We start from the raw sequence: 23076 nt of genomic DNA on the forward strand, positions 1-23076 counted from the left end.
TTCTCTTGCATCACTTTAATTTACTTTCAAGATGACATGCTAGGATGTGAAGTGCAGTGATTAATTAAAAAAACTATCTGTTAGCACCTGGGAATAGCAGATGCTGTAAGTTTTTGTTGCATCACTTTACTTTAATCTGCAACTGACAAGCTTGTATGTGAAGTGTACAGATTAAATAGAAATATTTTAGTACCAGGGCATAGCAGGTGCTGTAAGAATGTTTGCATCCCTTTAATTTATGTTCAAGCTATCATGTTCAAATTTGAAGTGCAGTGAATAATTAGTGCCTCCGTATACCAGCTCCGTATTGTAAGCTTTTATTGCATCATTTAATTACATTCAAGATAACATTCTAGAATGTCAAGTGCAGGGATTAATAAAAAAAATTGTCAGATTGGTCTTTGATCATATTTGCTATGATTAGGCAATTTGAGTAAGTGTTTAAGGCTTACGGCCACACCAGCTTGAGAACGCCCAATCTCATCTGACCTTGGAAGCTAAGCAAGTTTGGGCCTGAATAGTACTGAGGTGGGACCCTACCTAGGAATACCAGGTGCTGTAAGCTTTTCTTGCATCACTTTAATTTACTTTCAAGCTGACATGCTCAAATGTGAAGTGCAGTGATTAATAAAAAAAACTATCTGTTAGCACCTGGGAATAGCAGATGCTGTAAGTTTTTTTTGCATCACTTTCATTTACTCTCCAACTCACATGCCTGAATGTGAAGTGCAGTGATTCCTCAAAAATCTATCTGTTAGCACCTTGGACTACGAGATGCTGTAAGCTTCTCTTGCATCACTTTAATTTACTGTCAAGATGACATGCTAGGATGTGAAATGCAGTGATTAATTAAAAAAACTATCTGTTAGCACCTGGGAATAGCAGATGCTGTAAGTTTTTGTTGCATCACTTTACTTTAATCTGCAACTGACAAGCTTGTATGTGAAGTGTACAGATTAAATAGAAATATTTTAGTACCAGGGAATAGCAGGTGCTGTAAGATTGTATTGCATCCCTTTAATTTATGTTCAAGCTATCATGTTCACATTTGAAGTGCAGTGAATAATTAACTCAAACTATCTGTTAGCACCTGGGAATAGCAGATGCTGTACGTTTTTTTTGCATCACTTTCATTTACTCTCCAACTCACATGCCTGAATGTGAAGTGCAGTGATTCATCAAAAAACTGTCTGTTAGTGCCTCCGTATACCAGATGTTGTAAGCTTTTATTGCATCATTTAATTTACATTCAAGATAACATTCTAGAATGTCAAGTGCAGGGATTAATAAAAAAAATTGTCAGATTGGTCTTTGATCATATTTGCTAGGATTAGGCAATTTGAGTAAGTGTTTAAGGCTTACGGCCACACCAGCTTGAGAACGCCCAATCTCATCTGACCTTGAAAGCTAAGCAAGTTTGGGCCTGGATAGTACTGAGGTGGGACCCTACCTAGGAATACCAGGTGCTGTAAGCTTTTCTTGCATCACTTTAATTTACTTTCAAGCTGACATGCTCAAATGTGAAGTGCAGTGATTAATAAAAAAAACTATCTGTTAGCACCTGGGAATAGCAGATGCTGTAAGTTTTTTTTTGCATCACTTTCATTTACTCTCCAACTCACATGCCTGAATGTGAAGTGCAGTGATTCCTCAAAAATCTATATGTTAGCACCTTGGACTACGAGATACTGTAAGCTTCTCTTGCATCACTTTAATTTACTGTCAAGATGACATGCTAGGATGTGAAATGCAGTGATTAATTAAAAAAACTATCTGTTAGCACCTGGGAATAGCAGATGCTGTAAGTTTTTGTTGCATCACTTTACTTTAATCTGCAACTGACAAGCTTGTATGTGAAGTGTACAGATTAAATAGAAATATTTTAGTACCAGGGAATAGCAGGTGCTGTAAGATTGTATTGCATCCCTTTAATTTATGTTCAAGCTATCATGTTCAAATTTGAAGTGCAGTGAATAATTAGTGCCTCCGTATACCAGCTCCGTATTGTAAGCTTTTAGTGCATCATTTAATTACATTCAAGATAACATTCTAGAATGTCAAGTGCAGGGATTAATAAAAAAAATTGTCAAATTGGTCTTTGATCATATTTGCTATGATTAGGCAATTTGAGTAAGCGTATAAGGCTTACGGCCACACCATCTTGAGAACGCCCAATCTCATCTGACCTTGGAAGCTAAGCAAGTTTGGGCCTGGATAGTACTGAGGTGGGACCCTACCTAGGAATACCAGGTGCTGTAAGCTTTTCTTGCATCACTTTAATTTACTTTCAAGCTGACATGCTCAAATGTGAAGTGCAGTGATTAATAAAAAAAACTATCTGTTAGCACCTGGGAATAGCCGATGCTGTAAGTTTTTTTTGCATCACTTTCATTTACTCTCCAACTCACATGCCTGAATGTGAAGTGCAGTGATTCCTCAAAAATCTATCTGTTAGCACCTTGGACTACGAGATGCTGTAAGCTTCTCTTGCATCACTTTAATTTACTTTCAAGATGACATGCTAGGATGTGAAGTGCAGTGATTAATTAAAAAAACTATCTGTTAGCACCTGGGAATAGCAGATGCTGTAAGTTTTTGTTGCATCACTTTACTTTAATCTGCAACTGACAAGCTTGTATGTGAAGTGTACAGATTAAATAGAAATATTTTAGTACCAGGGCATAGCAGGTGCTGTAAGATTGTTTGCATCCCTTTAATTTATGTTCAAGCTATCATGTTCAAATTTGAAGTGCAGTGAATAATTAGTGCCTCCGTATACCAGCTCCGTATTGTAAGCTTTTATTGCATCATTTAATTACATTCAAGATAACATTCTAGAATGTCAAGTGCAGGGATTAATAAAAAAAATTGTCAGATTGGTCTTTGATCATATTTGCTATGATTAGGCAATTTGAGTAAGTGTTTAAGGCTTACGGCCACACCAGCTTGAGAACGCCCAATCTCATCTGACCTTGGAAGCTAAGCAAGTTTGGGCCTGAATAGTACTGAGGTGGGACCCTACCTAGGAATACCAGGTGCTGTAAGCTTTTCTTGCATCACTTTAATTTACTTTCAAGCTGACATGCTCAAATGTGAAGTGCAGTGATTAATAAAAAAAACTATCTGTTAGCACCTGGGAATAGCAGATGCTGTAAGTTTTTTTTGCATCACTTTCATTTACTCTCCAACTCACATGCCTGAATGTGAAGTGCAGTGATTCCTCAAAAATCTATCTGTTAGCACCTTGGACTACGAGATGCTGTAAGCTTCTCTTGCATCACTTTAATTTACTGTCAAGATGACATGCTAGGATGTGAAATGCAGTGATTAATTAAAAAAACTATCTGTTAGCACCTGGGAATAGCAGATGCTGTAAGTTTTTGTTGCATCACTTTACTTTAATCTGCAACTGACAAGCTTGTATGTGAAGTGTACAGATTAAATAGAAATATTTTAGTACCAGGGAATAGCAGGTGCTGTAAGATTGTATTGCATCCCTTTAATTTATGTTCAAGCTATCATGTTCACATTTGAAGTGCAGTGAATAATTAACTCAAACTATCTGTTAGCACCTGGGAATAGCAGATGCTGTACGTTTTTTTTGCATCACTTTCATTTACTCTCCAACTCACATGCCTGAATGTGAAGTGCAGTGATTCATCAAAAAACTGTCTGTTAGTGCCTCCGTATACCAGATGTTGTAAGCTTTTATTGCATCATTTAATTTACATTCAAGATAACATTCTAGAATGTCAAGTGCAGGGATTAATAAAAAAAATTGTCAGATTGGTCTTTGATCATATTTGCTAGGATTAGGCAATTTGAGTAAGTGTTTAAGGCTTACGGCCACACCAGCTTGAGAACGCCCAATCTCATCTGACCTTGAAAGCTAAGCAAGTTTGGGCCTGGATAGTACTGAGGTGGGACCCTACCTAGGAATACCAGGTGCTGTAAGCTTTTCTTGCATCACTTTAATTTACTTTCAAGCTGACATGCTCAAATGTGAAGTGCAGTGATTAATAAAAAAAACTATCTGTTAGCACCTGGGAATAGCAGATGCTGTAAGTTTTTTTTTGCATCACTTTCATTTACTCTCCAACTCACATGCCTGAATGTGAAGTGCAGTGATTCCTCAAAAATCTATATGTTAGCACCTTGGACTACGAGATACTGTAAGCTTCTCTTGCATCACTTTAATTTACTGTCAAGATGACATGCTAGGATGTGAAATGCAGTGATTAATTAAAAAAACTATCTGTTAGCACCTGGGAATAGCAGATGCTGTAAGTTTTTGTTGCATCACTTTACTTTAATCTGCAACTGACAAGCTTGTATGTGAAGTGTACAGATTAAATAGAAATATTTTAGTACCAGGGAATAGCAGGTGCTGTAAGATTGTATTGCATCCCTTTAATTTATGTTCAAGCTATCATGTTCAAATTTGAAGTGCAGTGAATAATTAGTGCCTCCGTATACCAGCTCCGTATTGTAAGCTTTTATTGCATCATTTAATTACATTCAAGATAACATTCTAGAATGTCAAGTGCAGGGATTAATAAAAAAAATTGTCAGATTGGTCTTTGATCATATTTGCTATGATTAAGCAATTTGAGTAAGTGTTTAAGGCTTACGGCCACACCAGCTTGAGAACGCCCAATCTCATCTGACCTTGGAAGCTAAGCAAGTTTGGGCCTGAATAGTACTGAGGTGGGACCCTACCTAGGAATACCAGGTGCTGTAAGCTTTTCTTGCATCACTTTAATTTACTTTCAAGCTGACATGCTCAAATGTGAAGTGCAGTGATTAATAAAAAAAACTATCTGTTAGCACCTGGGAATAGCAGATGCTGTAAGTTTTTTTTGCATCACTTTCATTTACTCTCCAACTCACATGCCTGAATGTGAAGTGCAGTGATTCATCAAAAAACTATATGTTAGCACCTTGGACTACGAGATGCTGTAAGCTTCTCTTGCATCACTTTAATTTACTGTCAAGATGACATGCTAGGATGTGAAATGCAGTGATTAATTAAAAAAACTATCTGTTAGCACCTGGGAATAGCAGATGCTGTAAGTTTTTGTTGCATCACTTTACTTTAATCTGCAACTGACAAGCTTGTATGTGAAGTGTACAGATTAAATAGAAAAATTTTAGTACCAGGGAATAGCAGGTGCTGTAAGATTGTTTGCATCCCTTTAATTTATGTTCAAGCTATCATGTTCAAATTTGAAGTGCAGTGAATAATTAGTGCCTCCGTATACCAGCTCCGTATTGTAAGCTTTTATTGCATCATTTAATTACATTCAAGATAACATTCTAGAATGTCAAGTGCAGGGATTAATAAAAAAAATTGTCAGATTGGTCTTTGATCATATTTGCTATGATTAGGCAATTTGAGTAAGTGTTTAAGGCTTACGGCCATACCAGCTTGAGAATGCCCAATCTCATCTGACCTTGGAAGCTAAGCAAGTTTGGGCCTGCATAGTACTGAGGTGGGACCCTACCTATGTATACCAGGTGCTGTAAGCTTTTCTTGCATCACTTTAATTTACTTTCAAGCTGACATGCTCAAATGTGAAGTGCAGTGATTAACAAAAAAAACTATCTGTTAGCACCTGGGAATAGCAGATGCTGTACGTTTTTTTTGCATCACTTTCATTTACTCTCCAACTCACATGCCTGAATGTGAAGTGCAGTGATTCCTCAAAAATCTATCTGTTAGCACCTTGGACTACGAGATGCTGTAAGCTTCTCTTGCATCACTTTAATTTACTTTCAAGATGACATGCTAGGATGTGAAGTGCAGTGATTTATTAAAAAAACTATCTGTTAGCACCTGGGAATAGCAAATGCTGTAAGTTTTTGTTGCATCACTTTACTTTAATCTGCAACTGACAATCTTGTATGTGAAGTGTACAGATTAAATAGAAATATTTTAGTACCAGGGAATAGCAGGTGCTGTAAGATTGTATTGCATCCCTTTAATTTATGTTCAAGCTATCATGTTCAAATTTGAAGTGCAGTGAATAATTAGTGCCTCCGTATACCAGCTCCGTATTGTAAGCTTTTATTGCATCATTTAATTACATTCAAGATAACATTCTAGAATGTCAAGTGCAGGGATTAATAAAAAAAATTGTCAGATTGGTCTTTGATCATATTTGCTATGATTAGGCAATTTGAGTAAGTGTTTAAGGCTTACGGCCACACCAGCTTGAGAACGCCCAATCTCATCTGACCTTGGAAGCTAAGCAAGTTTGGGCCTGAATAGTACTGAGGTGGGACCCTACCTAGGAATACCAGGTGCTGTAAGCTTTTCTTGCATCACTTTAATTTACTTTCAAGCTGACATGCTCAAATGTGAAGTGCAGTGATTAATAAAAAAAACTATCTGTTAGCACCTGGGAATAGCAGATGCTGTAAGTTTTTTTTGCATCACTTTCATTTACTCTCCAACTCACATGCCTGAATGTGAAGTGCAGTGATTCCTCAAAAATCTATCTGTTAGCACCTTGGACTACGAGATGCTGTAAGCTTCTCTTGCATCACTTTAATTTACTGTCAAGATGACATGCTAGGATGTGAAATGCAGTGATTAATTAAAAAAACTATCTGTTAGCACCTGGGAATAGCAGATGCTGTAAGTTTTTGTTGCATCACTTTACTTTAATCTGCAACTGACAAGCTTGTATGTGAAGTGTACAGATTAAATAGAAATATTTTAGTACCAGGGAATAGCAGGTGCTGTAAGATTGTATTGCATCCCTTTAATTTATGTTCAAGCTATCATGTTCACATTTGAAGTGCAGTGAATAATTAACTCAAACTATCTGTTAGCACCTGGGAATAGCAGATGCTGTACGTTTTTTTTGCATCACTTTCATTTACTCTCCAACTCACATGCCTGAATGTGAAGTGCAGTGATTCATCAAAAAACTGTCTGTTAGTGCCTCCGTATACCAGATGTTGTAAGCTTTTATTGCATCATTTAATTTACATTCAAGATAACATTCTAGAATGTCAAGTGCAGGGATTAATAAAAAAAATTGTCAGATTGGTCTTTGATCATATTTGCTAGGATTAGGCAATTTGAGTAAGTGTTTAAGGCTTACGGCCACACCAGCTTGAGAACGCCCAATCTCATCTGACCTTGAAAGCTAAGCAAGTTTGGGCCTGGATAGTACTGAGGTGGGACCCTACCTAGGAATACCAGGTGCTGTAAGCTTTTCTTGCATCACTTTAATTTACTTTCAAGCTGACATGCTCAAATGTGAAGTGCAGTGATTAATAAAAAAAACTATCTGTTAGCACCTGGGAATAGCAGATGCTGTAAGTTTTTTTTTGCATCACTTTCATTTACTCTCCAACTCACATGCCTGAATGTGAAGTGCAGTGATTCCTCAAAAATCTATATGTTAGCACCTTGGACTACGAGATACTGTAAGCTTCTCTTGCATCACTTTAATTTACTGTCAAGATGACATGCTAGGATGTGAAATGCAGTGATTAATTAAAAAAACTATCTGTTAGCACCTGGGAATAGCAGATGCTGTAAGTTTTTGTTGCATCACTTTACTTTAATCTGCAACTGACAAGCTTGTATGTGAAGTGTACAGATTAAATAGAAATATTTTAGTACCAGGGAATAGCAGGTGCTGTAAGATTGTATTGCATCCCTTTAATTTATGTTCAAGCTATCATGTTCAAATTTGAAGTGCAGTGAATAATTAGTGCCTCCGTATACCAGCTCCGTATTGTAAGCTTTTATTGCATCATTTAATTACATTCAAGATAACATTCTAGAATGTCAAGTGCAGGGATTAATAAAAAAAATTGTCAGATTGGTCTTTGATCATATTTGCTATGATTAAGCAATTTGAGTAAGTGTTTAAGGCTTACGGCCACACCAGCTTGAGAACGCCCAATCTCATCTGACCTTGGAAGCTAAGCAAGTTTGGGCCTGAATAGTACTGAGGTGGGACCCTACCTAGGAATACCAGGTGCTGTAAGCTTTTCTTGCATCACTTTAATTTACTTTCAAGCTGACATGCTCAAATGTGAAGTGCAGTGATTAATAAAAAAAACTATCTGTTAGCACCTGGGAATAGCAGATGCTGTAAGTTTTTTTTGCATCACTTTCATTTACTCTCCAACTCACATGCCTGAATGTGAAGTGCAGTGATTCATCAAAAAACTATATGTTAGCACCTTGGACTACGAGATGCTGTAAGCTTCTCTTGCATCACTTTAATTTACTGTCAAGATGACATGCTAGGATGTGAAATGCAGTGATTAATTAAAAAAACTATCTGTTAGCACCTGGGAATAGCAGATGCTGTAAGTTTTTGTTGCATCACTTTACTTTAATCTGCAACTGACAAGCTTGTATGTGAAGTGTACAGATTAAATAGAAAAATTTTAGTACCAGGGAATAGCAGGTGCTGTAAGATTGTTTGCATCCCTTTAATTTATGTTCAAGCTATCATGTTCAAATTTGAAGTGCAGTGAATAATTAGTGCCTCCGTATACCAGCTCCGTATTGTAAGCTTTTATTGCATCATTTAATTACATTCAAGATAACATTCTAGAATGTCAAGTGCAGGGATTAATAAAAAAAATTGTCAGATTGGTCTTTGATCATATTTGCTATGATTAGGCAATTTGAGTAAGTGTTTAAGGCTTACGGCCATACCAGCTTGAGAATGCCCAATCTCATCTGACCTTGGAAGCTAAGCAAGTTTGGGCCTGGATAGTACTGAGGTGGGACCCTACCTATGTATACCAGGTGCTGTAAGCTTTTCTTGCATCACTTTAATTTACTTTCAAGCTGACATGCTCAAATGTGAAGTGCAGTGATTAACAAAAAAAACTATCTGTTAGCACCTGGGAATAGCAGATGCTGTAAGTTTTTTTTGCATCACTTTCATTTACTCTCCAACTCACATGCCTGAATGTGAAGTGCAGTGATTCCTCAAAAATCTATCTGTTAGCACCTTGGACTACGAGATGCTGTAAGCTTCTCTTGCATCACTTTAATTTACTTTCAAGATGACATGCTAGGATGTGAAGTGCAGTGATTTATTAAAAAAACTATCTGTTAGCACCTGGGAATAGCAAATGCTGTAAGTTTTTGTTGCATCACTTTACTTTAATCTGCAACTGACAAGCTTGTATGTGAAGTGTACAGATTAAATAGAAATATTTTAGTACCAGGGAATAGCAGGTGCTGTAAGATTGTATTGCATCCCTTTAATTTATGTTCAAGCTATCATGTTCAAATTTGAAGTGCAGTGAATAATTAGTGCCTCCGTATACCAGCTCCGTATTGTAAGCTTTTATTGCATCATTTAATTACATTCAAGATAACATTCTAGAATGTCAAGTGCAGGGATTAATAAAAAAAATTGTCAGATTGGTCTTTGATCATATTTGCTATGATTAGGCAATTTGCGTAAGCGTATAAGGCTTACGGCCACACCAGCTTGAGAACGCCCAATCTCATCTGACCTTGGAAACTAACCAAGTTTGGGCCTGGATAGTACTGAGGTGGGACCCTACCTAGGAATACCAGGTGCTGTAAGCTTTTCTTGCATCACTTTAATTTACTTTCAAGCTGACATGCTCAAATGTGAAGTGCAGTCATTAATAAAAAAAACTATCTGTTAGCACCTGGGAATAGCAGATGCTGTAAGTTTTTTTTGCATCACTTTCATTTACTCTCCAACTCACATGCCTGAATGTGAAGTGCAGTGATTCATCAAAAAACTATCTGTTAGCACCTTGGACTACGAGATGCTGTAAGCTTCTCTTGCATCACTTTAATTTACTGTCAAGATGACATGCTAAGATGTGAAATGCAGTGATTAATTAAAAAAACTATCTGTTAGCACCTGGGAATAGCAGATGCTGTAAATTTTTGTTGCATCACTTTACTTTAATCTGCAACTGACAAGCTTGTATGTGAAGTGTACAGATTAAATAGAAATATTTTAGTACCAGGGAATAGCAGGTGCTGTAAGATTGTTTGCATCCCTTTAATTTATGTTCAAGCTATCATGTTCAAATTTGAAGTGCAGTGAATAATTAGTGCCTCCGTATACCAGCTCCGTATTGTAAGCTTTTATTGCATCATTTAATTACATTCAAGATAACATTCTAGAATGTCAAGTGCAGGGATTAATAAAAAAAATTGTCAGATTGGTCTTTGATCATATTTGCTATGATTAGGCAATTTGAGTAAGTGTTTAAGGCTTACGGCCACACCAGCTTGAGAATGCCCAATCTCATCTAACCTTGGAAGCTAAGCAAGTTTGGGCCTGGATAGTACTGAGGTGGGACCCTACCTAAGAATACCAGGTGCTGTAAGCTTTTCTTGCATCACTTTAATTTACTTTCAAGCTGACATGCTCAAATGTGAAGTGCAGTGATTAATAAAAAAAACTATCTGTTAGCACCTGGGAATAGCAGATGCTGTAAGTTTTTTTTGCATCACTTTCATTTACTCTCCAACTCACATGCCTGAATGTGAAGTGCAGTGATTCATCAAAAAACTGTCTGTTAGTGCCTCCGTATACCAGATGTTGTAAGCTTTTATTGCATCATTTAATTTACATTCAAGATAACATTCTAGAATGTCAATTGCAGGGATTAATAAAAAAAATTGTCAGATTGGTCTTTGATCATATTTGCTATGATTAGGCAATTTGAGTAAGTGTTTAAGGCTTACGGCCATACCAGCTTGAGAATGCCCAATCTCATCTGACCTTGGAAGCTAAGCAAGTTTGGGCCTGGATAGTACTGAGGTGGGACCCTACCTATGTATACCAGGTGCTGTAAGCTTTTCTTGCATCACTTTAATTTACTTTCAAGCTGACATGCTCAAATGTGAAGTGCAGTGATTAACAAAAAAAACTATCTGTTAGCACCTGGGAATAGCAGATGCTGTAAGTTTTTGTTGCATCACTTTACTTTAATCTGCAACTGACAAGCTTGTATGTGAAGTGTACAGATTAAATAGAAATATTTTAGTACCAGGGAATAGCAGGTGCTGTAAGATTGTATTGCATCCCTTTAATTTATGTTCAAGCTATCATGTTCAAATTTGAAGTGCAGTGAATAATTAACTCAAACTATCTGTTAGCACCTGGGAATAGCAGATGCTGTAAGTTTTTTTTGCATCACTTTCATTTACTCTCCAACTCACATGCCTGAATGTGAAGTGCAGTGATTCATCAAAAAACTATATGTTAGCACATTGGACTACGAGATGCTGTAAGCTTCTCTTGCATCACTTTAATTTACTGTCAAGATGACATGCTAGGATGTGAAATGCAGTGATTAATTAAAAAAACTATCTGTTAGCACCTGGGAATCGCAGATGCTGTAAGTTTTTGTTGCATCACTTTACTTTAATCTGCAACTGACAAGCTTGTATGTGAAGTGTACAGATTAAATAGAAATATTTTAGTACCAGGGAATAGCAGGTGCTGTAAGATTGTATTGCATCCCTTTAATTTATGTTCAAGCTATCATGTTCAAATTTGAAGTGCAATGAATAATTAACTCAAACTATCTGTTAGCACCTGGGAATAGCAGATGCTGTAAGTTTTTTTTGCATCACTTTCATTTACTCTCCAACTCACATGCCTGAATGTGAAGTGCAGTGATTCCTCAAAAATCTATCTGTTAGCACCTTGGACTACGAGATGCTGTAAGCTTCTCTTGCATCACTTTAATTTACTTTCAAGATGACATGCTAGGATGTGAAGTGCAGTGATTAATTAAAAAAACTATCTGTTAGCACCTGGGAATAGCAGATGCTGTAAGTTTTTGTTGCTTCACTTTACTTTAATCTGCAACTGACAAGCTTGTATGTGAAGTGTACAGATTAAATAGAAATATTTTAGTACCAGGGAATAGCAGGTGCTGTAAGATTGTTTGCATCCCTTTAATTTATGTTCAAGCTATCATGTTCAAATTTGAAGTGCAGTGAATAATTAGTGCCTCCGTATACCAGCTCCGTATTGTAAGCTTTTATTGCATCATTTAATTACATTCAAGATAACATTCTAGAATGTCAAGTGCAGGGATTAATAAAAAAAATTGTCAGATTGGTCTTTGATCATATTTGCTTTGATTAGGCAATTTGAGTAAGTGTTTAAGGCTTACGGCCACACCAGCTTGAGAACGCCCAATCTCATCTGACCTTGGAAGCTAAGCAAGTTTGGGCCTGAATAGTACTGAGGTGGGACCCTACCTAGGAATACCAGGTGCTGAAAGCTTTTCTTGCATCACTTTAATTTACTTTCAAGCTGACATGCTCAAATGTGAAGTGCAGTGATTAATAAAAAAAACTATCTGTTAGCACCTGGGAATAGCCGATGCTGTAAGTTTTTTTTGCATCACTTTCATTTACTCTCCAACTCACATGCCTGAATGTGAAGTGCAGTGATTCATCAAAAAACTGTCTGTTAGTGCCTCCGTATACCAGATGTTGTAAGCTTTTATTGCATCATTTAATTTACATTCAAGATAACATTCTAGAATGTCAATTGCAGGGATTAATAAAAAAAATTGTCAGATTGGTCTTTGATCATATTTGCTATGATTAGGCAATTTGAGTAAGTGTTTAAGGCTTACGGCCACACCAGCTTGAGAATGCCCAATCTCATCTGACCTTGGAAGCTAAGCAAGTTTGGGCCTGGATAGTACTGAGGTGGGACCCTACCTATGTATACCAGGTGCTGTAAGCTTTTCTTGCATCACTTTAATTTACTTTCAAGCTGACATGCTCAAATGTGAAGTGCAGTGATTAATAAAAAAACCATCTCTTAGCACCTGGGAATAGCCGATGCTGTAAATTTTTTGCATCACTTTCATTTACTCTCCAACTCTCATGCCTGAATGTGAAGTGCAGTGATTCATCAAAAAACTATCTGTTAGCAGCTTGGACTACGAGATGCTGTAAGCTTCTCTTGCATCACTTTAATTTACTTTTAAGATGACATGCTAGGATGTGAAGTGCAGTGATTAATTAAAAAAAACTATCTGTTAGCACCTGGGAATAGCAGATGCTGTAAGTTTTTGTTGCATCACTTTAATTTAATCTGCAACTGACATGCTTGTATGTGAAGTGTACAGATTAAATAGAAATCTTTTAGTACCAGGGAATAGCAGGTGCTGTAAGATTTTATTGCATCCCTTTAATTTATGTTCAAGCTTCATGTTCAAATTTGAAGTGCAGTGAATAATTAAATCAAACTATCTGCTAGCACCTGGGAATAGCAGATGCTGTAAGTTTTTATTGCATCACTTTAATTTACTCTCCAACTGACATGCTTGAATGTGAAGTGCAGTGATTAAAAAAAAACTGTCTGTTAGTGCCTCCGAATACCAGATGTTGTAAGCTTTTATTGCATCATTTAATTTTCTTTCAAGATAACATTCTAGAATGTCAAGTGCAGGGATTAATAAAAAAAATTGTCAGATTGGTCTTTGATCATATTTGCTATGATTAGGCAATTAGAGTAAGTGTTTAAGGCTTACGGCCACACCAGCTTGAGAACGTCCAATCTCATCTGACCTTGGAAGCTGAACAACTTTGGGCCTGGATAGTACTGAGGTGGGACCCTACCTAGGAATACCAGGTGCTGTAAGCTTTTCTTGCATCACTTTAATTTACTTTCAAGCTGACATGCTCAAATGTGAAGTGCAGTGATTAATAAAAAAAACTCTCTGTTAGCACATGGGAATAGCAGATGCTGTAAGTTTTTTATGCATCACTTTCATTTACTCTCCAACTCTCTTGCCTGAATGTGAAGTGCAGTGATTCATCAAAAAACTATCTGTTAGCAGCTTGGACTACGAGATGCTGTAAGCTTCTCTTGCATCACTTTAATTTACTTTTAAGATGACATGCTAGGATGTGAAGTGCAGTGATTAATTAAAAAAAACTATCTGTTAGCACCTGGGAATAGCAGATGCTGTAAGTTTTTGTTGCATCACTTTAATTTAATCTGCAACTGACATGCTTGTATGTGAAGTGTACAGATTAAATAGAAATCTTTTAGTACCAGGGAATAGCAGGTGCTGTAAGATTTTATTGCATCCCTTTAATTTATGTTCAAGCTATCATGTTCAAATTTGAAGTGCAGTGAATAATTAAATCAAACTATCTGCTAGCACCTGGGAATAGCAGATGCTGTAAGTTTTTATTGCATCACTTTAATTTACTCTCCAACTGACATGCTTGAATGTGAAGTGCAGTGATTAAAAAAAAACTGTCTGTTAGTGCCTCCGAATACCAGATGTTGTAAGCTTTTATTGCATCATTTAATTTACTTTCAAGATAACATATTAGAATGTCAAGTGCAGGGATTAATAAAAAAAATTGTCAGATTGGTTTTTGATCATATTTGCTATGATTAGGCAATTAGAGTAAGTGTTTAAGGCTTACGGCCACACCAGCTTGAGAACGTCCAATCTCATCTGACCTTGGAAGCTGAACAACTTTGGGCCTGGATAGTACTGAGGTGGGACCCTACCTAGGAATACCAGGTGCTGTAACCTTTTCTTGCATCACTTTAATTTACTTTCAAGCTGACATGCTCAAATGTGAAGTGCAGTGATTAATAAAAAAAACTCTCTGTTAGCACATGGGAATAGCAGATGCTGTAAGTTTTTTTTGCATCACTTTCATTTACTCTCCAACTCACATGCCTGAATGTGAAGTGCAGTGATTCATCAAAAAACTATCTGTTAGCAGCTTGGACTACGAGATGCTGTAAGCTTCTCTTGCATCACTTTAATTTACTTTTAAGATGACATGCTAGGATGTGAAGTGAGTGATTAATTAAAAAAAACTATCTGTTAGCACCTGGGAATAGCAGATGGTGTAAGTTTTTGTTGCATCACTTTAATTTAAGCTGCAACTGACATGCTTGTATGTGAAGTGTACAGATTAAATAGAAATCTTTTAGTACCAGGGAATAGCAGGTGCTGTAAGATTTTATTGCATCCCTTTAATTTATGTTCAAGCTATCATGTTCAAATTTGAAGTGCAGTGAATAATTAAATCAAACTATCTGCTAGCACCTGGGAATAGCAGATGCTGTAAGTTTTTATTGCATCACTTTAATTTACTCTCCAACTGACATGCTTGAATGTGAAGTGCAGTGATTAAAAAAAAACTGTCTGTTATTGCCTCCGAGTACCAGATGTTGTAAGCTTTTATTGCATCATTTAATTTACTTTCAAGATAACATTCTAGAATGTCAAGTGCAGGGATTAATAAAAAAAATTGTCAGATTGGTCTTTGATCATATTTGCTATGATTAGGCAATTAGAGTAAGTGTTTAAGGCTTGCGGCCACACCAGCTTGAGAACGTCCAATCTCATCTGACCTTGGAAGCTGAACAACTTTGGGCCTGGATAGTACTGAGGTGGGACCCTACCTAGGAATACCAGGTGCTGTAAGCTTTTCTTGCATCACTTTAATTTACTTTCAAGCTGACATGCTCAAATGTGAAGTGCAGTGATTAATAAAAAAAACTCTCTGTTAGCACATGGGAATAGCAGATGCTGTAAGTTTTTTTTGCATCACTTTCATTTACTCTCCAACTCACATGCCTGAATGTGAAGTGCAGTGATTCATCAAAAAACTATCTGTTAGCAGCTTGGACTACGAGATGCTGTAAGCTTCTCTTGCATCACTTTAATTTACTTTTAAGATGTCATGCTAGGATGTGAAGTGCAGTGATTAATTAAAAAAAACTATCTGTTAGCACCTGGGAATAGCAGATGCTGTAAGTTTTTGTTGCATCACTTTAATTTAATCTGCAACTGAGATGCTTGTATGTGAAGTGTACAGATTAAATAGAAATCTTTTAGTACCAGGGAATAGCAGGTGCTGTAAGATTTTATTGCATCCCTTTAATTTATGTTCAAGCTATCATGTTCAAATTTGAAGTGCAGTGAATAATTAAATCAAACTATCTGCTAGCACCTGGGAATAGCAGATGCTGTAAGTTTTTATTGCATCACTTTAATTTACTCTCCAACTGACATGCTTGAATGTGAAGTGCAGTGATTAAAAAAAAACTGTCTGTTAGTGCCTCCGAATACCAGATGTTGTAAGCTTTTATTGCATCATTTAATTTACTTTCAAGATAACATTCTAGAATGTCAAGTGCAGGAATTAATAAAAAAAATTGTCAGATTGGTCTTTGATCATATTTGCTATGATTAGGCAATTAGAGTAAGTGTTTAAGGCTTACGGCCACACCAGCTTGAGAATGTCCAATCTCATCTGACCTTGGAAGCTGAACAACTTTGGGCCTGGATAGTACTGAGGTGGGACCCTACCTAGGAATACCAGGTGCTGTAAGCTTTTCTTGCATCACTTTAATTTACTTTCAAGCTGACATGCTCAAATGTGAAGTGCAGTGATTAATAAAAAAAACTCTCTGTTAGCACATGGGAATAGCAGATGCTGTAAGTTTTTTTTGCATCACTTTCATTTACTCTCCAACTCACATGCCTGAATGTGAAGTGCAGTGATTCATCAAAAAACTATCTGTTAGCAGCTTGGACTACGAGATGCTGTAAGCTTCTCTTGCATCACTTTAATTTACTTTTAAGATGACATGCTAGGATGTGAAGTGAGTGATTAATTAAAAAAAACTATCTGTTAGCACCTGGGAATAGCAGATGGTGTAAGTTTTTGTTGCATCACTTTAATTTAAGCTGCAACTGACATGCTTGTATGTGAAGTGTACAGATTAAATAGAAATCTTTTAGTACCAGGGAATAGCAGGTGCTGTAAGATTTTATTGCATCCCTTTAATTTATGTTCAAGCTATCATGTTCAAATTTGAAGTGCAGTGAATAATTAAATCAAACTATCTGCTAGCACCTGGGAATAGCAGATGCTGTAAGTTTTTATTGCATCACTTTAATTTACTCTCCAACTGACATGCTTGAATGTGAAGTACAGTGATTAAAAAAAAACTGTCTGTTATTGCCTCCGAGTACCAGATGTTGTAAGCTTTTATTGCATCATTTAATTTACTTTCAAGATAACATTCTAGAATGTCAAGTGCAGGGATTAATAAAAAAAATTGTCAGATTGGTCTTTGATCATATTTGCTATGATTAGGCAATTAGAGTAAGTGTTTAAGGCTTACGGCCACACCAGCTTGAGAACGTCCAATCTCATCTGACCTTGGAAGCTGAACAACTTTGGGCCTGGATAGTACTGAGGTGGGACCCTACCTAGGAATACCAGGTGCTGTAAGCTTTTCTTGCATCACTTTAATTTACTTTCAAGCTGACATGCTCAAATGTGAAGTGCAGTGATTAATAAAAAAAACTCTCTGTTAGCACATGGGAATAGCAGATGCTGTAAGTTTTTTTTGCATCACTTTCATTTACTCTCCAACTCACATGCCTGAATGTGAAGTGCAGTGATTCATCAAAAAACTATCTGTTAGCAGCTTGGACTACGAGATGCTGTAAGCTTCTCTTGCATCACTTTAATTTACTTTTAAGATGACATGCTAGGATGTGAAGTGCAGTGATTAATTAAAAAAAACTATCTGTTAGCACCTGGGAATAGCAGATGCTGTAAGTTTTTGTTGCATCACTTTAATTTAATCTGCAACTGACATGCTTGTATGTGAAGTGTACAGATTAAATAGAAATCTTTTAGTACCAGGGAATAGCAGGTGCTGTAAGATTTTATTGCATCCCTTTAATTTATGTTCAAGCTATCATGTTCAAATTTGAAGTGCAGTGAATAATTAAATCAAACTATCTGCTAGCACCTGGGAATAGCAGATGCTGTAAGTTTTTATTGCATCACTTTAATTTACTCTCCAACTGACATGCTTGAATGTGAAGTGCAGTGATTAAAAAAAAACTGTCTGTTAGTGCCTCCGAATACCAGATGTTGTAAGCTTTTATTGCATCATTTAATTTACTTTCAAGATAACATTCTAGAATGTCAAGTGCAGGGATTAATAAAAAAAATTGTCAGATTGGTCTTTGATCATATTTGCTATGATTAGGCAATTTGAGTAAGTGTTTAAGGCTTACGGCCACACCAGCTTGAGAACGTCCAATCTCATCTGACCTTGGAAACTGAACAACGTTGGGCCTGGATAGTACTGAGGTGGGACCCTACCTAGGAATACCAGGTGCTGTAACCTTCTCTTGCATCACTTTAATTTACTTTTAAGATGACATGCTAGGATGTGAAGTGCAGTGATTAATTAAAAAAAACTATCTGTTAGCACCTGGGAATAGCAGATGCTGTAAGTTTTTATTGCATCACTTTAATTTACTCTCCAACTGACATGCTTGAATGTGAAGTGCAGTGATTAAAAAAAAACTGTCTGTTAGTGCCTCCGTATACCAGATGTTGTAAGCTTTTATTGCATCATTTAATTTACTTTCAAGATAACTTTCTAGAATGTCAAGTGCAGGGATTACTAAAAAAAATTGTCAGATTGGTCTTTGATCATATTTGCTATGATTAGGCAATTAGAGTAAGTGTTTAAGGCTTACGGCCACACCAGCTTGAGAACGTCCAATCTCATCTGACCTTGGAAGCTGAACAACTTTGGGCCTGGATAGTACTGAGGTGGGACCCTACCTAGGAATACCAGGTGCTGTAAGCTTTTCTTGCATCACTTTAATTTACTTTCAAGCTGACATGCTCAAATGTGAAGTGCAGTGATTAATAAAAAAAACTCTCTGTTAGCACATGGGAATAGCAGATGCTGTAAGTTTTTTTTGCATCACTTTCATTTACTCTCCAACTCACATGCCTGAATGTGAAGTGCAGTGATTCATCAAAAAACTATCTGTTAGCAGCTTGGACTACGAGATGCTGTAAGCTTCTCTTGCATCACTTTAATTTACTTTTAAGATGTCATGCTAGGATGTGAAGTGCAGTGATTAATTAAAAAAAACTATCTGTTAGCACCTGGGAATAGCAGATGCTGTAAGTTTTTGTTGCATCACTTTAATTTAATCTGCAACTGAGATGCTTGTATGTGAAGTGTACAGATTAAATAGAAATCTTTTAGTACCAGGGAATAGCAGGTGCTGTAAGATTTTATTGCATCCCTTTAATTTATGTTCAAGCTATCATGTTCAAATTTGAAGTGCAGTGAATAATTAAATCAAACTATCTGCTAGCACCTGGGAATAGCAGATGCTGTAAGTTTTTATTGCATCACTTTAATTTACTCTCCAACTGACATGCTTGAATGTGAAGTGCAGTGATTAAAAAAAAACTGTCTGTTAGTGCCTCCGAATACCAGATGTTGTAAGCTTTTATTGCATCATTTAATTTACTTTCAAGATAACATTCTAGAATGTCAAGTGCAGGAATTAATAAAAAAAATTGTCAGATTGGTCTTTGATCATATTTGCTATGATTAGGCAATTAGAGTAAGTGTTTAAGGCTTACGGCCACACCAGCTTGAGAATGTCCAATCTCATCTGACCTTGGAAGCTGAACAACTTTGGGCCTGGATAGTACTGAGGTGGGACCCTACCTAGGAATACCAGGTGCTGTAAGCTTTTCTTGCATCACTTTAATTTACTTTCAAGCTGACATGCTCAAATGTGAAGTGCAGTGATTAATAAAAAAAACTCTCTGTTAGCACATGGGAATAGCAGATGCTGTAAATATTTTTTTGCATCACTTTCATTTACTCTCCAACTCACATGCCTGAATGTGAAGTGCAGTGATTCATCAAAAAACTATCTGTTAGCAGCTTGGACTACGAGATGCTGTAAGCTTCTCTTGCATCACTTTAATTTACTTTTAAGATGACATGCTAGGATGTGAAGTGAGTGATTAATTAAAAAAAACTATCTGTTAGCACCTGGGAATAGCAGATGGTGTAAGTTTTTGTTGCATCACTTTAATTTAAGCTGCAACTGACATGCTTGTATGTGAAGTGTACAGATTAAATAGAAATCTTTTAGTACCAGGGAATAGCAGGTGCTGTAAGATTTTATTGCATCCCTTTAATTTATGTTCAAGCTATCATGTTCAAATTTGAAGTGCAGTGAATAATTAAATCAAACTATCTGCTAGCACCTGGGAATAGCAGATGCTGTAAGTTTTTATTGCATCACTTTAATTTACTCTCCAACTGACATGCTTGAATGTGAAGTGCAGTGATTAAAAAAAAACTGTCTGTTATTGCCTCCGAGTACCAGATGTTGTAAGCTTTTATTGCATCATTTAATTTACTTTCAAGATAACATTCTAGAATGTCAAGTGCAGGGATTAATAAAAAAAATTGTCAGATTGGTCTTTGATCATATTTGCTATGATTAGGCAATTAGAGTAAGTGTTTAAGGCTTACGGCCACACCAGCTTGAGAACGTCCAATCTCATCTGACCTTGGAAGCTGAACAACTTTGGGCCTGGATAGTACTGAGGTGGGACCCTACCTAGGAATACCAGGTGCTGTAAGCTTTTCTTGCATCACTTTAATTTACTTTCAAGCTGACATGCTCAAATGTGAAGTGCAGTGATTAATAAAAAAAACTCTCTGTTAGCACATGGGAATAGCAGATGCTGTAAGTTTTTTTTGCATCACTTTCATTTACTCTCCAACTCACATGCCTGAATGTGAAGTGCAGTGATTCATCAAAAAACTATCTGTTAGCAGCTTGGACTACGAGATGCTGTAAGCTTCTCTTGCATCACTTTAATTTACTTTTAAGATGACATGCTAGGATGTGAAGTGCAGTGATTAATTAAAAAAAACTATCTGTTAGCACCTGGGAATAGCAGATGCTGTAAGTTTTTGTTGCATCACTTTAATTTAATCTGCAACTGACATGCTTGTATGTGAAGTGTACAGATTAAATAGAAATCTTTTAGTACCAGGGAATAGCAGGTGCTGTAAGATTTTATTGCATCCCTTTAATTTATGTTCAAGCTATCATGTTCAAATTTGAAGTGCAGTGAATAATTAAATCAAACTATCTGCTAGCACCTGGGAATAGCAGATGCTGTAAGTTTTTATTGCATCACTTTAATTTACTCTCCAACTGACATGCTTGAATGTGAAGTGCAGTGATTAAAAAAAAACTGTCTGTTAGTGCCTCCGAATACCAGATGTTGTAAGCTTTTATTGCATCATTTAATTTACTTTCAAGATAACATTCTAGAATGTCAAGTGCAGGGATTAATAAAAAAAATTGTCAGATTGGTCTTTGATCATATTTGCTATGATTAGGCAATTTGAGTAAGTGTTTAAGGCTTACGGCCACACCAGCTTGAGAACGTCCAATCTCATCTGACCTTGGAAACTGAACAACGTTGGGCCTGGATAGTACTGAGGTGGGACCCTACCTAGGAATACCAGGTGCTGTAACCTTCTCTTGCATCACTTTAATTTACTTTTAAGATGACATGCTAGGATGTGAAGTGCAGTGATTAATTAAAAAAAACTATCTGTTAGCACCTGGGAATAGCAGATGCTGTAAGTTTTTATTGCATCACTTTAATTTATTCTCCAACTGACATGCTTGAATGTGAAGTGCAGTGATTAAAAAAAAACTGTCTGTTAGTGCCTCCGTATACCAGATGTTGTAAGCTTTTATTGCTTCATTTAATTTACTTTCAAGATAACTTTCTAGAATGTCAAGTGCAGGGATTACTAAAAAAAATTGTCAGATTGGTCTTTGATCATATTTGCTATGATTAGGCAATTTGAGTAAGTGTTTAAGGCTTACGGCCACACCAGCTTGAGAACGTCGAATCTCATCTGACCTTGGAAGCTGAACAACTTTGGGCCTGGATAGTACTGAGGTGGGACCCTACCTAGGAATACCAGGTGCTGTAAGCTTTTCTTGCATCACTTTAATTTACTTTCAAGCTGACATGCTCAAATGTGAAGTGCAGTGATTAATAAAAAAAACTATCTGTTAGCACCTGGGAATAGCAGATGCTGTAAGTTTTTTTTGCATCACTTTCATTTACTCTCCAACTCACATGCCTGAATTTGAAGTGCAGTGATTCATCAAAAAACTATCTGTTAGCAGCTTGGACTACGAGATGCTGTAAGCTTCTCTTGCATCACTTTAATTTACTTTTAAGATGACATGCTAGGATGTGAAGTGAGTGATTAATTAAAAAAAACTATCTGTTAGCACCTGGGAATAGCAGATGCTGTAAGTTTTTGTTGCATCACTTTAATTTAATCTGCAACTGACATGCTTGTATGTGAAGTGTACAGATTAAATAGAAATCTTTTAGTACCAGGGAATAGCAGGTGCTGTAAGATTTTATTGCATCCCTTTAATTTATGTTCAAGCTTCATGTTCAAATTTGAAGTGCAGTGAATAATTAAATCAAACTATCTGCTAGCACCTGGGAATAGCAGATGCTGTAAGTTTTTTTTGCATCACTTTAATTTACTCTCCAACTGACATGCTTGAATGTGAAGTGCAGTGATTAAAAAAAAACTGTCTGTTAGTGCCTCCGTATACCAGATGTTGTAAGCTTTTATTGCATCATTTAATTTACTTTCAAGATAACATTCTAGAATGTCAAGTGCAGGGATTAATAAAAAAAAATTGTCAGATTGGTCTTTGATCATATTTGCTATGATTAGGCAATTAGAGTAAGTGTTTAAGGCTTACGGCCACACCAGCTTGAGAACGTCCATTCTCATCTGACCTTGGAAACTGAACAACGTTGGGCCTGGATAGTACTGAGGTTGGACCCTACCTAGGAATACCAGGTGCTGTAACCTTCTCTTGCATCACTTTAATTTACTTTCAAGCTGACATGCTCAAATGTGAAGTGCAGTGATTAATAAAAAAAACTCTCTGTTAGCACATGGGAATAGCAGATGCTGTAAGTTTTTTTTGCATCACTTTCATTTACTCTCCAACTCACATGCCTGAATGTGAAGTGCAGTGATTCATCAAAAAACTATCTGTTAGCAGCTTGGACTACAAGATGCTGTAAGCTTCTCTTGCATCACTTTAATTTACTTTTAAGATGACATGCTAGGATGTGAAGTGCAGTGATTAATTAAA

The 23076-nt window shown here is 36.6% G+C and overlaps 25 pseudogenes; all 25 read left to right on the plus strand.

The window, feature by feature from the left end:
* Positions 1 to 446: 446 nt before the first annotated feature.
* Positions 447 to 565, plus strand: LOC145646874 (5S ribosomal RNA; annotated as a pseudogene).
* A 791-nt stretch (positions 566 to 1356) lies between these two features.
* On the plus strand, positions 1357 to 1475 carry LOC145647942 (5S ribosomal RNA; annotated as a pseudogene).
* A 668-nt stretch (positions 1476 to 2143) lies between these two features.
* Positions 2144 to 2262, plus strand: LOC145647149 (5S ribosomal RNA; annotated as a pseudogene).
* A 666-nt stretch (positions 2263 to 2928) lies between these two features.
* Positions 2929 to 3047, plus strand: LOC145646875 (5S ribosomal RNA; annotated as a pseudogene).
* Positions 3048 to 3838: 791 nt separating this feature from the next.
* On the plus strand, positions 3839 to 3957 carry LOC145647943 (5S ribosomal RNA; annotated as a pseudogene).
* Positions 3958 to 4625: 668 nt separating this feature from the next.
* On the plus strand, positions 4626 to 4744 carry LOC145646876 (5S ribosomal RNA; annotated as a pseudogene).
* Positions 4745 to 5410: 666 nt separating this feature from the next.
* Positions 5411 to 5529, plus strand: LOC145650581 (5S ribosomal RNA; annotated as a pseudogene).
* Positions 5530 to 6196: 667 nt separating this feature from the next.
* LOC145646878 (5S ribosomal RNA) lies at positions 6197 to 6315 on the plus strand (annotated as a pseudogene).
* A 791-nt stretch (positions 6316 to 7106) lies between these two features.
* LOC145647944 (5S ribosomal RNA) lies at positions 7107 to 7225 on the plus strand (annotated as a pseudogene).
* A 668-nt stretch (positions 7226 to 7893) lies between these two features.
* LOC145646879 (5S ribosomal RNA) lies at positions 7894 to 8012 on the plus strand (annotated as a pseudogene).
* Positions 8013 to 8678: 666 nt separating this feature from the next.
* On the plus strand, positions 8679 to 8797 carry LOC145649453 (5S ribosomal RNA; annotated as a pseudogene).
* A 667-nt stretch (positions 8798 to 9464) lies between these two features.
* On the plus strand, positions 9465 to 9583 carry LOC145649977 (5S ribosomal RNA; annotated as a pseudogene).
* A 666-nt stretch (positions 9584 to 10249) lies between these two features.
* On the plus strand, positions 10250 to 10368 carry LOC145650066 (5S ribosomal RNA; annotated as a pseudogene).
* Positions 10369 to 10720: 352 nt separating this feature from the next.
* Positions 10721 to 10839, plus strand: LOC145649454 (5S ribosomal RNA; annotated as a pseudogene).
* Positions 10840 to 12162: 1323 nt separating this feature from the next.
* LOC145649048 (5S ribosomal RNA) lies at positions 12163 to 12281 on the plus strand (annotated as a pseudogene).
* Positions 12282 to 12633: 352 nt separating this feature from the next.
* LOC145650228 (5S ribosomal RNA) lies at positions 12634 to 12752 on the plus strand (annotated as a pseudogene).
* A 787-nt stretch (positions 12753 to 13539) lies between these two features.
* LOC145644385 (5S ribosomal RNA) lies at positions 13540 to 13658 on the plus strand (annotated as a pseudogene).
* A 791-nt stretch (positions 13659 to 14449) lies between these two features.
* Positions 14450 to 14568, plus strand: LOC145645393 (5S ribosomal RNA; annotated as a pseudogene).
* Positions 14569 to 15358: 790 nt separating this feature from the next.
* LOC145644829 (5S ribosomal RNA) lies at positions 15359 to 15477 on the plus strand (annotated as a pseudogene).
* Positions 15478 to 16268: 791 nt separating this feature from the next.
* On the plus strand, positions 16269 to 16387 carry LOC145644918 (5S ribosomal RNA; annotated as a pseudogene).
* Positions 16388 to 17177: 790 nt separating this feature from the next.
* LOC145644386 (5S ribosomal RNA) lies at positions 17178 to 17296 on the plus strand (annotated as a pseudogene).
* Positions 17297 to 18558: 1262 nt separating this feature from the next.
* Positions 18559 to 18677, plus strand: LOC145644387 (5S ribosomal RNA; annotated as a pseudogene).
* A 791-nt stretch (positions 18678 to 19468) lies between these two features.
* Positions 19469 to 19587, plus strand: LOC145644919 (5S ribosomal RNA; annotated as a pseudogene).
* Positions 19588 to 20378: 791 nt separating this feature from the next.
* Positions 20379 to 20497, plus strand: LOC145644388 (5S ribosomal RNA; annotated as a pseudogene).
* A 1262-nt stretch (positions 20498 to 21759) lies between these two features.
* Positions 21760 to 21878, plus strand: LOC145645516 (5S ribosomal RNA; annotated as a pseudogene).
* Positions 21879 to 23076: the final 1198 nt, after the last annotated feature.

Source organism: Electrophorus electricus, chromosome 13 (assembly GCF_041902795.1).
Source record: "Electrophorus electricus isolate QZ-2024a chromosome 13, ASM4190279v1, whole genome shotgun sequence".
NCBI classification, from domain to species: Eukaryota; Metazoa; Chordata; class Actinopteri; order Gymnotiformes; family Gymnotidae; genus Electrophorus; species Electrophorus electricus.